Source organism: Periplaneta americana, chromosome 15 (genome assembly GCF_040183065.1).
Source record: "Periplaneta americana isolate PAMFEO1 chromosome 15, P.americana_PAMFEO1_priV1, whole genome shotgun sequence".
In the NCBI taxonomy this organism is placed as follows: domain Eukaryota; kingdom Metazoa; phylum Arthropoda; class Insecta; order Blattodea; family Blattidae; genus Periplaneta; species Periplaneta americana.
Genome location: NC_091131.1, coordinates 168456450 through 168466887, shown reverse-complemented (window position 1 = coordinate 168466887; position 10438 = coordinate 168456450). Strand labels below are relative to the sequence as shown.

At 32.4% G+C, this 10438-nt stretch overlaps 1 non-coding gene across 1 annotated transcript; it reads left to right on the top strand.

Annotated features, from left to right (window-relative positions):
• The first annotated feature begins 324 nt into the window (after window positions 1-324).
• Window positions 325-397, top strand: TRNAT-CGU (transfer RNA threonine (anticodon CGU)). The gene has a single exon. It is a non-coding gene; the product is annotated as a tRNA-Thr (tRNA).
• Window positions 398-10438: the final 10041 nt, after the last annotated feature.

Sequence of the window (10438 nt, the reverse complement as noted above, 5' to 3'; positions counted from 1 at the left end):
TGGTCAGAGCGCTTGGTACGTAGAATCAAGGACCTGGGTTCGATCCCCGGCGCCGGAGCGAATTTTTCTCCTCAAATTTTAATTGTCAAAATAACAGATGTTATTCTGTAGGACAATAAAAAATAACTTTAATACTCTCACAGCTAACAGTGCATATTTCTGTACAGATCGCTGTGCAATTAACTGCGGAATCCTGGCCAAACATCCACTCAGCTGAGTGCGCCCCTTGTATAATGGCAGTTGACTTCGACAACATACGTGCCTAACTTGGAGTCAGGCCACCAAACAGAAGGAGGAGATTTCAGTCCGGTGCTGTGGATTGAATTCGGCGTAGCTCAGTGGTCAGAGCGCTTGGTACGTACAACCAAGGACCCGGGTTCGATCCCCGGCGCCGGAGCGAATTTTTCTCCTCAAATATTAATTGTCAATATAACAGATTTTATTCTGTAGGGCAGTAAAAAATATCTTTACATTGCTGCCACATGATACGATAACAAACCTTCAGAAAGACAGACAGACATACACACAAGCAAACAAAGAATGCAATTTTTGGTCTGAAGATGGTTAATTATATGTTGAAACCAATTATTTTTGAAAAAGCGAAAATTGGCAGAAAAATTTTGGTTACAGATTTTTATTATTAGTATAGATTGACTTCCTGCACGCATTGTATACTTCACCTGACATAATTAGGAACATTAAATCCAGACGTTTGAGATGGGCAGGACATGTAGCACGTATGGGCGAATCCAGGAATGCATATAGAGTGTTAGTTGGGAGGCCGGAGGGAAAAAGACCTTTGGGGAGGCCGAGACGTAGATGGGAAGATAATATTAAAATGGATTTGAGGGAGGTGGGATATGATGATAGAGACTGGATTAATCTTGCTCAGGATAGGGACCGATGGCGGGATTATGTGAGGGCGGCAATGAACCTACGGGTTCCTTAAAAGTCAGTAAGTAAGTAAGTATAGATTGACTTGACGTCATAGCAACAACTGTAATGGAACATTACCACATTTTAATATATATTATCTTGTTGTATGGTAACCGTTACGGAACACTTCAGATGAAGTACAAAAATTTGTCTTATAACAACAGTAAAAACATTATCGGGCGGATTATAAAGAGGATAAAATTTCGTTTGATTGGCATTACCTTTAGATAAGCAGACGTAAATGTAGCAAATCGAGCTTTGGACTTTAACAGTGAGGGAACCAGGAACAGAGGAAGACCAAGAATAACATGGCGCAGGACAACTGAAAAGGAATTAAAATAATGAAAAAAAAAACATGGGCAAGTACAGGCTCAGAATAGAGCTGGAAGGAAAACATTCGTAAAGGTTCTACGCCGCACCCAGGTGCTAAAGCAAACAAGAAAAAGCCTATTAAAGGAAGTAAAGGGCCATAAATAATTGGATACTAGATTAAGATTCATTACAGGTGCAAATCCCATCTAAGTGCTTAGATTAGTCACAAAGGATATTTGTTCCATGGTAACAAACCTTCATGAAATATTTTTATCTGTATTAAAATTACACATGTATTAACAAAAATATGATATTTTTTATTAAATACACATCATAATTTGAAATTCGTAATAGAATATCATTGTATGCAGACGGAAATCAAGTGAAGCTAAATTTCGAAAGAAAACCTCTAGTTGACTTATGACCAATTTTTTATATTTTGCTATTAATTGTAATGTTTAACATAATATAATGTGTGACAATACAATTTCGTAAGTATTTATTATATAATTGCATTTATAAACATACGTAATATGAATTATAAGGAATTGTAAAAAAATATAACATGTCTTTTAATTTAGCACTTACTAATTATCAAGATTACTCACCACCGCTGAAATCACTCTTCAGTAACTTCAGCCATTGATTTTGTTTATTGCACTATTAATCGTGCACAATTTTTGTAATATAGAAATAAAATAAACAAATGCAGGAATAAATAAATGTATAAGTAAATAAATGAGTGAATAAATAAATGAATGAATGAATGAATGAATGAATGAATGAATGAATGAATGAATGAATGAATGAATAAGTAAATTAATTAATTGATAATGAATACATGAATGAGTAAATAAATAAATAAATAATAAATTAGTAAAGGAATAAATAAACAATAAATAAATTAATGAATGATTGAATAAATAAATAAGTAACTGAATTATATGATGAATGAGTGTGTGATTGATTGAGTGATTAAATGAACAAATGACTAATGAGTAAGTGAATAAACGAATAAATGAATGGATGATTGAACGAATCAGTAAATAAATAAATAAGTCAATAAAAAAATAACTGAATTACACGATGAACGATTGAGTGATTGATTGAGTGATTAAATGAATAAATGACTAATGAGGAAGTGAATAAACGAATAAATAAATGGATGATTTAACGAATAAATAAATAAATAAGTCAATAATAAATAAATAAATAAATAACTGAATTACAGGATGAATGATTGAGTGATTGATTGAGTGAGTAAATGAATATATGACTAATGAGTAAATGAATAAACGAATAAATGCATAAATAAATAAATAAATAAATAACTGAATTATAGAATGAATGCGTGAGTAATTAATTGACTGAGTGAGTGATTAAATGACTAAACGACTAATGAGTAAATTAATAAACGAATAAATGAGTGGATGGTTGAATGAGTCGGTAAATAAATAAATAAGTAAATAAATAAATAATTGAATTATAGAATGAATGATTGAGTGAGTGATTGATTGAGTCAATGATAAAATTAATAAATGACTAATGTGTAAATGAATAACGAATAAATGAATGGATGATTGAATGAGTCGGTAAATAAATAAATAAGTAAATAAATACATACATAAATAAATAAATAAACAAATAATTGAATTATAGGATGAATGTTTGAGTGATTGATTGAGTGAATTATTAAATGAATAAATGACTAATGAGTAAATGAATAAACTAATGGATGATTGAACGAATTTGTAAATAAATAAATAAATTAATTAATTAATTAATTAATAACTATATCAGAAAATAAATAAATAGTAAATAAATAAATTACTGAATTATAGGATGAATGACTGAGTGATTGATCGAGTGAGGCATTAAGTGAATAAATAACTAATAAGTTAAAGAATAAACGAATAAATGAATGGATCACAAATCCTTCTCAATCACTCCTTATAGGCATATCCCTTCTTGAAATTTAGTTAAATTATGTAGTGTTAACATGACTTTCCCGACTTTTTGAGTTCGACTTCGAAATAGATCTGTAATTTTTTTTAATAAACATTTCAATTCATATTTAAGTCATTTTCAGTTCCCAAATAAGTATCTCCCTCTGCCTTTATAATATGGGATACCAAACAATATACCTACAGAGTACATTTTGATGTCTTTACATTTCTACTAAGTAACAATTTATTCCATTTCGCCACCGGCGTAGCTCAGTCGGCTAAGGCAATTCCCTGCCGATCCGGAGTTGCGTTCGGGCGCGGGTTCGATTCCCGCTTGGGGTGATTACCTGGTTGGGTTTTTCCGAAGTTTTCCCCAACCATAAGGTAAATGTCAGGTAATCTATGGCGAATCCTGGCCTCGTCTCGCCAAATATCATCTCGCTATCACCAATCCCATCGACGCTTAAAGTCGATCTGGTTGGCGAGTTGGTATAGCGCTGGCCTTCTATGCCCAAGGTTGCGGGTTCGATCCCGGGCCAGGTCGATGGCATTTAAGTGTACTTAAATGCGACAGGCTCATGTCAGTAGATTTACTGGCATGTAAAAGAACTCCTGCGGGACAAAATTCCGGCACATCCGGCGACGCTGATATAACCTCTGCAGTTGCGAGCGTCGTTAAATAAAACATAACATCGAAGCTAAATAACCTCGTAGTTGATACAGCGTCGTTAAATAACCAAGTAAAATAAAAAAAAATATTTATTCCATTTCGAATTTTATATAATAATATATTTTCATTTAACGTCTTATTCCCTTCTTGGATATGTCAGTTACATTATAACGCTTCGAATCACATTTGTAGGCCTACTTATTACATTCTTGTACTTACCTTCTCCTTGGAAACATAAGTACATATAGTTTGAGATATTTCATAGCATAATGATTCATGAATTTGTTTTCTCTTCCGTCAGAATAGACACTTTTGCCACAAATTTAATTTCACCCTTTCATAACAGATTAATTAACTTTATAAACAGAAGGATTTATAAATTTGCTTTATTCACCAACTGCACATACAGGCTTACATTAGAAATGCAATATCTATCTATCAATACAGGTTGAGTTGTATGAATAGGATGAATAACATTAGCTTTTATTCGCCATCAGTAAATTATACGTAAATACTCCCATTAAATATACGTACTGTAGTTCCAGGTTTTGTATCTCTAAATACAGAATGAGTTATGTTACTAGCAACATGAATAATTAGTTACATCGGCGTTTCTATAAATAGTTGGGCTGTCATTATTAAATCTTTTGGGTACTGATTGAAGCCACCGACGTGATAAGGGATGGGACTCATGCGCTTATTCTGTTCGAATCCCGCGTCAATTTATTTCTGTTTGGAATTTTCCCAGATTTACTAAAACTGTAAAACGAATGTCAGGTAATGTCACGGGAATATTTGAACCCTTTTCGTCAAAATACCATTTTGCTATGAGCAGTAACACCAACGTTATGTAGACGAGCAATTGATGAAGCACAGTTTAATTAACAGATTAAAATATAAGTTTTATTGTATTGTATTTATTAACATTCCATGATATTCGTACATTGCTTCACAACTAGAATATGGAACAAGTCAAAAAACTTAATACTATACTAGTTATGTTATTTAAAATGTTTTGTTTATTTACAATTTTACATTTATACTTTCGACTGCTTTGATGCTAATTTCAATGATAATAAGAAATATTACAATTTAAGTTTATTGTGACTATTACACTTTTACTACGTCACACTACTTTTCACCAATAAAACGGTACGAAATGATATCTTTCACCAAATCATGGCTGCTTATCGTACAATTTTTATCGTGTCCCTAGCATTTGTTTAATTTTATCGCGTCTCTAGCATTTGTTTATTTTTATCACTACCCTATCATTTGTTTCTTTGATTGCCAACATTTCAAACTGTACTGGTCTGGACATCAAAAAACAGAAAATTACAAACCACTCCAGTCGATGCACAGCACTTTCAAATATGACTCGCATTGGCATTCAAGAACAAGAATTAATGAAGATCACTGGTAATAGCTATGCATCTTCCCTGAAGCCCTATTTACAAATAAATGGAGAACACCATTCGGAAATCCTGAATAAGTTGAGGGATACACCATGTACATGAACGAGTTCACTTCTTTTACGCACACGTCCAATATAACATCAACCGAACCACCAACCACTAAAACATTCATATTTGAAAATTGTACTTTCAATAATTGTTTCTTTTAAAATTATTCATGTTTATTTTTTATTTCATCATCGTTAATTAAAACGTTTCATGTATATTTCATCATCCCTAATTAAAACTTTTCTAACACTCGTTTATATTATTTAGGTTATGTTTGTTATAGCTTCTGCTATATGATATTATGGATAGTCACGTATCAGAGATTGTTTAATACTAAGATTTATTGAAAATCATCTGTCAAGTGACGTTGATTACCGGGATCCGGATGATTGGAGTGAAATGCAAATGTTTTAATAAAAATGAAACTGAATCAACAAAGCCTTCTTGACTAGTAACCGTCCACAGAGTTCAATGAAGATTCCATAGTCGGCAAAACTGATAACAAGAAAACAGCTAATCATAACACACTACTGCCATCTAGCGTAATGTTGAGATGGTACAATAATACATTTGAAGACAGTTGTACTTTCGTAAGTCAATTAATATTTTATTGTATTGGACTACTTTGTTACTTCTAATCTTTATATACTTTCTTCTAATCGTGTAATAGTCAATTAAATCCCACTCGAGTTTTGATTTTCTGTAGATAAATAAAAACCTCTAATGAGATTACTGTTGATAAATGTAAACCGGAAAATGTAATTGCATTAGTATCTATTAATCTGATTACAGAATAGCGATATATCGATAATTTCGATATACTGATACATTTTGTGCTATATATATATATATACATATTTATTTATTTATTCATTTGTTGATGAACATAACAGGCAAAGCCCAATTACAATGTTCACGACTAACAAATTAATTGATAAAACATAAACAAGGAAAAGGGAACATACACTTATTAAAAACTGAACCAAAATAGAAATAAGAGAAAGAAAAAAAGAGAAATTGAAATAAGGTGTGAAAGTAGCTTCAAATTAACTAACAACAATATTCTGTAAATTATGATAACAAATAATTCTGAATCTAGAGAAATTCATATTGAAAATATCAACATTCGGATTAGGATGTAATGTATTGTATAACTGTAACATTTGGAAAACTGGGGAATTTTTGTGGGATTCAGTATTTGTCCTTGGTATGTAAAACAAATTGCGAAGTTTCGTTTTAAGCGTAGGTGCATATAATGTTATAGGATAATAAAATAAACCAACACAGTCCAACTTATTGTTAATAATTTTATAAAGAAAGTTTAAAGATTGACAATTTCGTCGAATTTGCAAACTAGTAAAATGGAAATGTTGAAGCATTGTAGCATAACTCTCATAGGTAGGATAATCATTATAAAGTCTGTAATACAACTATTTTAGAAATTTATTTTGAATTTTTTCTAGTAACAGAATATATTTGTTAGTAACTGGGTTCCAGATAACAGCAGCATATTCTAATTTAGATCGAACAATGGAATTATACAAAATTATTATAGTTTTCACTTTGAATTTACAAGAATTTCTCATAACAAAACCTAAACTTTTATAGGAAATTTGGTTTGCAATATATTGCAATATCAATATATCGGCATTTAAATTATTTTCTCTATCTCGGTCGACTTGGTTGGCGAGTTGGTATAGCGCTGGCCTTCTATTACCAACTATTACAAGGTTGCTGATTCGATCCCGAGCCAGGTCGATGGCATTTAAGTGTGCTTAAATGCTACAGGCTCATGTCAGTAGATTTAATGGCATGTAAAAGAACTCCTGCGGGACAAAATTCCGAAACATCGGCGACGCTGATATAACCTCTGCAGTTGCGAGCGTCGTTAAATAAAACATAACATTTAACATTTTCCTCCATTCCTAATACAAATTTATTTCTGTGCAATGATTGAGCTGTTTCGACTTTTTCCATTGCTAATTGTTAAAATTATAACACAACGTTTCGAAGAGTGGATCTCTCTTCGTCGTCAGGTGAAAACCTACTTGGGGATCGTTACAAACTGCTAGCCTGTCTGACTGATGGACGCCCGTCAGTCGGTGCGAAATATAAAGACGGAGCACACGATTTCATACGCTGTTGTAACGTGAAATACAGTATATAGAATAAAAAGAATTCCGTGGTTGTAACTAAACTAATTATATGCAACAGTAACACAGCGACAAGGAATAATAGACACTAATAAGCAACAGTGAAAAATAGCGAAATGATGAAACAATAGGAAATAAATAAATGAGCGGGGAACCATTAAACTATTACTACCATCTAGTGGTGGAAGAGAGTAATTAATAAGTGGGACCCAATTAAACTGGTATTGCCAGCGTATAGATATTATACAGTATAGACACTTCGCGTCGGTACCTTTGATGTAGCAGGACTGATTTCAATGACTTTCAAACCAGTCTGAGCGTGAGATTCTGTTTTCTCCCAGGAGTTGGCACTGACATCACACCAGCTAGCAGTCGACACAGCGGAAATATAACACATACAATTAATACATCTAGGTACATTATGTACTCAAAATAAAATAAACTGGACCGATGAAATAATAAATCCATCATTAACTGTAACGTCACGGTTCTAGAGTTCCTTCATAATGAGAGTTGAGACGTTGACCCCTATAAACAATTAAAATATGTAAAGATTTGATAGCGCTGAAAATAGAAAAACAAAACTCCTATGAGAAGTAAAACCATATACCTATATTACATTGTATACAAATATTAAACGAATTTCATGAATGATTTTATAATGTATTATATTATTTTATAATATAATTTATTATATATAAAATTAACCCATTATTATTACAGCTAGTTTGTCGCTGAGAAATAAGGAAAAGCTGTTAACTTGAATTTATTTGAAGCAAAGCGTTACTGGGTTATGCAATAAGGTAGGCGATGTTCGGATCCTGTGTCACAACTCTATTCTTAATTATTATCTTAGCGTGTGCTTGATTACACTAACCTCTAGCGCTTTAAAGTGGAACTAAACGCCGGCGCACACAGAAACAAAACACAGGAAAACTCGCTCACTGTCCATTCTTTGTAATTCCTATTCGTTGGTATTCCCTTGCAGTGGTGCAGGGAAACAAACTACTACTGCTATCTAGTGGTGTTACTTAGGGCATTTTTCTTGAATTTTCTTGATATCCTGTTCGACTACAGGTAGCCGTATGTCCGAAAGAATGAGACTGGGTTGGCCAATAGCGTTATTCAAAAAACTCATATGTGCGGCTTCTTTGTACTTCCTTTTGTATATTTCTTCATACGTCTGTAATGAAATAGTATTTAAAAAAATATTTGAGCACTCTAATTCCTATCGTCCTCAGTCGGGTTTGAAACCACAAGCCACTAGACCAGTCTTGCGATGGTTACTAGTAATTTCGAGCTAGAGCTCTTTTATGCCCGCTGCGCGCGCACGGAGCTCTTTTACCTGTAAACATTGCTAAAGGATGTACAGGTCTTATAACACAGCACATCATGACGGAACGGAAGAGCTTAAAGCTTTCAAGGAAGAGTGGAAATACAATATTTATGCTTCGAACATGGTGATGAAGTCCAGTGTTTGTTGTGTAAAAAAATATCATTTGCAAAAAAATAACAACTTAAAACGGCATTATGAGACGCAACATGAAAAAAATTATAGGCATTATTCAGGAGAAGAGAGAAATAAATTGATTTCGGAATTGTCATCGAAGGTAAATTAATTTACATTTGGGTCAGTAGACTGTATCTAGATTCCTTTTATTTCTTTATTTTAAATATATTGTTGAAGTTTTATTTTTTGCTTATTTCTGGATAATTTCTTTTATTAGACTACGTGTTTCTTTAATTTAGAAATAATATTTTATCTTTGATTGCATCTTAACTTATACTATTACTAAGCTCAAAGAGCTAATTCACTTTTATTCCAACACATATTTTCAAGATTATGAGCAAATATGAAATAAACATTTTGAAAACTTTGAAGCAAGAAGCTTTTTTAGTAACGTCAATATAAAATATACTTAAAAATATAATTTCAAAACTATTAGACCTAAATTGCACCAAATTTCGTACAGATGATATCATTATAGATCTGTTTATATAGTTTAATTTCACAAATTTTGGTAAAAATTGTGGAAGTTTTAAAAATCATGCATATCCCCTTAAATGATTGACTCCAAAAATTATGATGGTTCTCAATATCTTAATTTAATCAACTTGTTTTTTCGTGTTACGTGTATCTCACAAATCACTCTAAGAAAACTCATTACATAATCACGACTGAAGAGTAAGGGCTACATTTTCACAATCACACAATCAATATACTCTATTTCAATTAATATTGTCACTATTATTTTTTCAACAAATACTCAAAAATACTTAGAGATCACACACGTCGAGCAGATAGACCCTATTATTTTCTCGTAACCAATGAAGTAAAGTATTTACATAATAAATAATTGCTTTTAATAAGAAAATGGTTTACATACAATTAAATTTTCCTATTTCTCTTTTTGTTCCTAAAAAACCCTTCCCTTTGCGATTGGTTTATATATGTACATGTATATTAAACAACAGAATAATTAGCCCTATTACATAGCCAGAAATTTAGTAACGCAAGTTATTGTAATAATTGCTGCCTTTATTCGCTGCATGTACATGTACATCCCTGAAGTCTACGTTACGACGCTATATAGTAGATGCGCTATGCGCTCGTGATCAAGGTCGAGCTCTTGTACCATGATTGGGAGCTAATATCGTCTCATCCCTGCACTAGACCATCGAGGACAATGGCCAATCTTCATATCAATTTCTTCATCGCCGTCAGCTGCTATGTCAGTTTGAGAGCTTTTAATTTCATCTCTCTAAACTTGTTTATTGTTTATTTATGAAACAATTCCCTTTTTTAAACAGAGCTTCAGATATAACAACCCCATCGTTTATATCCATGAAGTGCAAGGCGCTACGTCTGTTACCTGATTTCCCTTCTACATAACACAGCAATATTACTACATTAGGCGTCTAGAATTTGTAGAAATGTGAACTCAGGTCAGAAACAAA